Consider the following 7,248-nt stretch of genomic DNA (forward strand, 5'->3'; position numbering starts at 1 on the left):
TGAAAACCACAGGTCTTTTGACTGGATGCATCTCCTTTATGTTTCAATGGGTGGGGTGGCTGATGAGATGGTGGGAGGAAAATGGAATTATTGGATTTTTAGGAAAAAGGAAGTACCAGTTCACAAAAAGCTAGTCACAGTGTTATGGTAATCTCATAACATAGCCATTTAGCACCAAGACAAGGCAGGTATGTACTAAAATCACCTTATGATGGATAACCCCTTTAATTCCCTTCCCACAGGAAACTCTCTTTTCCACATAAAAACCCTGGGAAATGGCAGTGTTTGTAGAGGGAAATAGGGAGAGGTTCCTGTGTGGGGATGCCCTTTTTAGGGCGAGTAACACTTGCCAAGAAAGGAATTAATAGTGCGAGAGTAGGGCTTTACAGGGGAAGTTTTTACCCCAATGGTTACAATGGACAAAATGTTTTTCCCTTCCACCATTGAGAGGTCTTTGCATCACATCAATACTTCGTGGTGTATGTGGCACATGGTGTTTTTTGCACACCTTTCCTTTTGTTTGATTTAAAAAAAATATTTTGGGTACATTATTAAAAGTTACATTTTACCTAATGCATATCCTCAATATTTACTTGTGGTCTGATGCAGAGGAATGTCTGTAACTGGGGAACAGCGCTTAAATATGTTTGGCACTATCCATATTTGGGAAGTGTTGGTGTAGCAGCATGGTCAATCTACTCTGATGAATCAGGCATTGGTGGGTGGAAATCCTGGCTGATCCATGCCTGATCCATCTTCACAAACGTCAGTCTCTCCATATTTTTCGTAGACAGACAAGCTCTCCTTGGGGTGACTATGGCCCCCGCCACACTAAACACCCGCTCTGATGGCACACTACTGGCTGGGCAGGACCGCTTTTCCTGGGAAAACTCTGCTTGTTGCGACCACAAATCAAGTTTGGCTGCCCAGAAGTCCAGCCGATCTTCAAGGGGTGTTGTCATGGTGATGTCAAGGTATGTCCCTACCTGCTTGTTCAGGTCCTGCTCCAGGTCTACTTGCTGCTGATGAGTTGCTTCATTATGCGGGTGAAGAAAGCTACTCATCAACGACTGTAGACTCAGGCTGCTGCTGTTGGAGCTGGTACTGCTCCTGCCACCCCACCCCTTCCCAACAACCATGGCAGTGAAAGGTGAGCACAGAGGGCCCCCTAGTCAGACCTGCGAGAGGATGGACGATGGCATAGATAGGCATCGGCCAACTGACTACGTAGGATGTCTCTGAAGTAGGTCAGTTTGTCCTCCCTCTCAGTAGGTAAATAAAAGGACCCCATTTTGTGCCGGTAGCGAGGGTCCAATAAGGTGGAGAGCCAGAAGTAATCCCATTGCCAAATGTTGTCAATTCGGTGGTCACTACGCAAGCAATTGGGTATGCATCGTGCTATTTGTGCAAGTGACTCGGAGGAACTCCCTGCCTCAATCTCCACTATGTACTGCCATGGTGTGTCTGGGTCCTCTGTCTCACCTTCTTCATAACTCTCTAGTAGTGTTGAGCGGCATAGGCCATATTCGAATTCGCGAATATTCGCGAATATATGGACGAATATTCGTCATATATTCGCGAATATTCGCATATTCGTTATATTCTCGTTTTATTTTCGCGTATGCGAAAATACGCGTATGCGAAATTAACACATGTGAAAATTCGCATATGCGAAAATTAGCATATGCTAATTTTCGCATATGCGAATTTTCGCACGCCAGTCTCACACAGTAGTATTACAGCCTTCTTTACACCACACAAGCTGGAAGTAGAGAGGGGTGATCACTGTGATGTGTACTGTGAAGAAAAAAAAAAAACGAATATTCGTAATTACGAACATATAGCGCTATATTCGCGAAATTCGCAAATTCGCGAATATGCGATATTCGCGAATAATATTCGAATTGCGAATATTCGCGAGCAACACTACTCTCTAGCTGCTCCAACTCCTCCTCTCCTGTCATATGACTAGAGAAACCACCCATTTTGCAATACCTAAACTGTGCTCCACTGTGCACCTCCCCCTCCTCCAGTTCAACCCCCTCAGGGCTCATGTGGCCGTGAGATGTAGGCACCACGTCTCTAGTGCCCTGACAGCCATAGTTTCCAACACGTGTTGCAGTAAATAAAGCAGTGAAATAACATTGTTCATCCTGTAATCCTGGTTACTAACTAACAATGTGGCTTCTTCAAAGGGCCTGAGCAAATGGCAGGTGTCACGTATGAGCTGACACTGGTTGACATTAAAGTTACACAGGGGAGTCCCCCTATACTCTTGGATCATCAAAAAATCGGCGATGGCTCTTCTCTGTTCATATAGTCGGTCCAACATATGGAGGGTGGAATTCCGACACGTGGAAACGTCGCAAATCAGACTATGTTGAGGGATACTGTTCTGAGGCTGCAGCTCAAGGAGGGTGTGCTTTGCGGTGTACGAGTGGCTGAAGTGTATGCAAAGTTTCCTTCCCATTGTTAGGATGTCTTGCATATGGGGGAACACTTCAGGAACGCTTGAAAACCAGATTGAACACGTGCGCCATGCAGGGCGCATGGCTCAGGCTTCCTTGTCACAGCGCAGATAAGATGTTCTTCCCATTGTCGGTCACCATGGTTCCCATTTCCAGTTTTCGTGGAATAGCCATGATTCGATTTCTTGATGAATGACTTGTAGCAGTTCCTCCCCTGTGTGACTCTGTTTGCCAAGGCAAACCACATGAAGAACAGAATGACACCGCCGTGCCCTGCACACATGGTATGCTGGTGGGGCACTGAGACTGTCCGCACTGAGCATGTGGGTGCATGCTGCTGTCTCTTGGACATGGCTTATCAACCGGAATGACTGACGAGAAGTAGGAGGAGCAGGAGCATCTGGACCAACAGAAGATGGGAATGACAGACAGCTCCCTTTGGCTAAGGTGGTTGAGCCGTGGCCTGCTGAAACAGGGAGCAGTGTGCCACTGGGTCATGCAGCGGTTGCTGCAGCAGTCTGGACCACTACATTGGAGCCAGGGTTCTCCATGGCCGCTATATGGTGATGCTGCATATGTTGACACAGGGCCACCATTGGGCCAAGTTTCACCTTCTGCTGACACATCTTGCATGTGGCCATGTTAACCTCCTCTGGATGCTTGATGAAAAACTGCCACGCCGCCGAATAGCTGATTTTCCCACCAACAGTCCACATTGATTGACTGCTACTGCCGCCGACTTCAGGAACCCCTGTTCCACTACCTCCCGGGAAGGTAGGTTGCCGAGAAGTAGATGGTCTACCAAGGGCACGTTTGGCTGCAGACTTTCCACTTCTGCCACCATGCTACCACCTTGCTGGCTCAGCTGCTGCCTCACAGGCAACTTGAAACCCTCTTCTCCCGGTTCCCAAGTGCGATCGGCTTCATCATCGAGTTGTGTCTGCATGTCACTGATGTCCTCCTCAGGCTCCTCAACAGTGTCTGCTTCAGGAGCTTGACCGCTCGCAACACCACCTCCCACGCCACTCTCCTCATCACTACTTGCCCGCTTAGCAGAGGAAGTAGCGGATGTCTCCTCTACTTCTTGGCTGGGCAGTAGCTGCTGACTGTCCTCTAGTAAATCATCCTCATTAAAAGGGTATTCTAGGCAAAACCTTTTTTTATACATATCAACTGGCTCCGGAAAGTTAAACAGATTTGTAAATTACTTCTATTAAAAAATCTTAATCCTTCCAATAGTTATTAGCTTCTGAAGTTTTCTGTCTAACTGCTCAATGATGATGTCACGTCCCGGGAGCTGTGCATGATGGGAGAATATCCCCATAGGAACTGGACAGTTCCCGGGACATGAGTCATCAGAGAGCAGTTAGACAGAAACAACTCAACTTCAGAAGCTAATAACTATTGGAAAGTTTAAGATTTTTTAATAGAAGTAATTTACAAATCTGTTTAACTTTCCAGAGCCAGTTGATATATAAAAAAAAAGTTTTGGCCTGGAATACCCCTTTAACCTCGTTAACGGTGACCCCGCATCATATCGCGGCGGGCCCAATGTCATAGTGAAGCCTGGACCCGCCTCTAATAGCTCGCGGCACTGATCGCTGTGCCGCGCGCTATTAACCCTTTAGCCGCGCGCTCAAAGCTGAGCAGTGCGGCTAAAAACGAAAGTAAAAGTGCCCGGCTAGCTCAGGGAGCTGTTCGGGATTGCCGCGGTATAATCGCGGCATCCCGAACAGCTGTAGCACAGGAGGAGGTCTTCTTACCTTCTCCTGTGCTGTCCGATCGCCGAATGAATGCTTCAAGCCTGAGATCCAGGCTTGAGCATTCAATCGCCGAAAACACTGATTGATCCATTCCTATGGAGATGGATCAATCAGTGTAAAAGATCAGTACATGCAATGTTATAGCCCCCTATAGGAGCTATAATATTGCATAAGAAAAGTGTAAAAAAAATCATTAACCCTTTCAATTATCCCTTCCCCTAATAAAAGTTTGAATCACCCGGCATTTCCAAAAATAAAAAAAACATTATGTAAATAATAATAAAAATAAACATATGTGGTATCGCCGCGTGCGGAAATGTCCGAATTATAAAAATATACCGCTTTTTAAACCGCTCGTTCAATGGCGTATGCGCAAAAAAATTCCAAAGTCCAAAATAGCGCATTTTTGATCACTTTTTATACCACAAAAAAGTGATCAAAAAGTCTGATCAGAACAAAAATGGTACCACTAAAAACTTCAGATGACGGCGCAAAAAATGAGTCCTCAAAGCGCCCTGAACACAGAAAAATAAAAAAGTTATAGGGGTTAAAAGATTACCATTTTAAACGTATAATTTTTCCTGCATGTATTCATGATTTTTTTCAGAAGTGATACAAATTCAAACCTATACAAGTAGGGTATCATTTTAACCGTATGGACCTACAGAATAAAGATAAGGTATCATTTTTGACAAAAACAGCGTGAAAACAGAAGCCCCCAAAACTTACAAAATAGTGTTTTTTCATCAATTTTGTCACACATTGATTTTTTTTCCCGTTTCACCGTAGATTTTTGGGTAAAATGACTAATGTCATTACAAAGTAGAATTAGTGATGCAAAAATTAAGCCATTATGTATAATTTTAGGTGAAAATTTTTAAGAGTTATGATTTTTTAAAGTTAAGCAGGAAAAATTGAAAATGAAAAAATGGAAAAAGCCCGGGTCCTTAAGGGGTTAAATAGTGGAGCTGAACACACAGCATAAGATACTTCTGTGGGGGAGGGAACAGCAAAGGACAGAGGCAATGGGAGGACAGGGACTGCTCCCAGGCCATGCCAACTGAGGGTTGTTTCTGAGGAATCCACCGACTGTTGACTGGGGGTGTCAGATGTCACCTGTGATGAAGTGGATGACCATGTTAACCAATCCTAGAAGGCAGATGGGTTGCTGGTCAAGAAGCGAACGCTAGCTGATCCCGGGAGCTCAGGACACCTGCTGCCACTCGCCTTGTCTGCTGCGACCTCTGCCTGTGCCTGATGAATTTAGGCCTCTGCCACTCCTCTGTGCATGTCCTGGCACTTCTCTGCCTTACATACTTAGTGTGTAAATGAAGGGAGTACATTACGCTCCACTATGCTTAAAACAGTAGTTGTCTATAACATCAGCAGGTGTGTACTTTTGGCTGGCCTTTAACAGTAACTAGGCCCTTAGAACTATAATAGGAACAAAATTGTACACCACTTAAATGTATGTACATAGTATACACTTATGAGGGGAGTACAATGTGCTCCACTATGCTTAAAACAGTATTTGTTTAAAACACCAGCAGGTGTGTACTTTTGGCTGGCCTTTCACAGTAAGTAGGCCCTTTGGACTATAACAGGAACAAAATGGTACACCACTTAGAAGTACGTACCGGGTATGCACTTATGAGGGGCAGGGCCGGATTAAGAGCATCATGGGCCTGGTGCTGAAGATTGTGATGGGCCTTTTTATCACATATAATGCCCCATGTCCTGCCCCCTCAGGGGGCATTCTATGTGAGGGGCACAGAACATGGGGAATTATATGTGAGGGACACAGAACAGGGGGTATTATATATTAGGGGTACATGACAGGGGGCGTCATATGTGAGGGGAACAGGATAGGGGGTATTATATGTGATGGGCACAGGACAGGGGGGGGCATTATAATTAGGGGGCAAATGTCAGGGGGGCATTATAAGTGCATTATATGGGCACATGACAGGGGCCCTGTCATGTGGCCCTCACATATAATGCCCGCTGACATGTACCCTTCACAAATAATGTCCCCCTGTCCTGCATCACATATAATACCCCTGTCCTGTGCCCCTCACATATAATGCCCCCCCTTTCATGTACCCCTCATATATAATACCCCCTGTTCTGTGCCCCTCACATATAATACCCCTTGTTCTGTGCCCCTCACATATAATGCCCCCTGTCCTGTGCCCCTCACTTATAATGCCTCCTGTCCTGTGCCCCTCACATATAATGCCCCCCTGTTATGAGCCCCTCACTTATAATTTGCCCTTTTCTGTGCGAAAAGTAGCATATGCGAAAATTTGCATATGTGAAAATTTGCATATAATAAAATTAGCTTACGGGGAAATTTGCATATGCAAAAATTAGCATATGCTAATTTCCGCATATGTGAACATTCGCATATGCAAATTTCCGCATATATGAAAGTTTGCAAGCCAGTCTCACACAGTATTATTAGAGCCTTCTTTGCACCACACAAGCTGGAAGCAGAGAGGGATGATCACTGTAATGTGTACTGTGAAAAAAAAATATATATATATATATAATATTCGCAATTGCGAATATATAGTGCTATATTTGCGAATATTTGCGAATTCGCGAATAAAATTTGCATTGCGAAAATTCACGAGCAACACTATTAGTGACGGGTGACAGAAATGTTATTCTCAGAGGAGCTGAGAAAGCCACCTACTAGCAACTACTACAACACCTATTATTTACATTCTTTTAATGTACACATGTACAAGGCTAATCTTTCTGTGTACAATAACTATTTACATTTAGTTACCTTAACATGAATATTTATTAAACACTCCAAAAGGGTTCAGGTGCATTCACCTGATAAGTGCAATTATAGCAAAGAATGTCACATTACTATTGAGGTATATACATGTAAACAGGCATGCAAGGATCACCAGTCCAAATATCACGGCTAGCAGAGTTTAGATGGGCACACACTTACGAATCTCCAACCACTAGGAGTCTCTTGGTCTAAGGACCAGGCACAAAAG

The sequence above is a fragment of the Hyla sarda genome, chromosome 4, assembly GCF_029499605.1.
Source record: "Hyla sarda isolate aHylSar1 chromosome 4, aHylSar1.hap1, whole genome shotgun sequence".
Lineage (NCBI taxonomy): Eukaryota > Metazoa > Chordata > Amphibia > Anura > Hylidae > Hyla > Hyla sarda.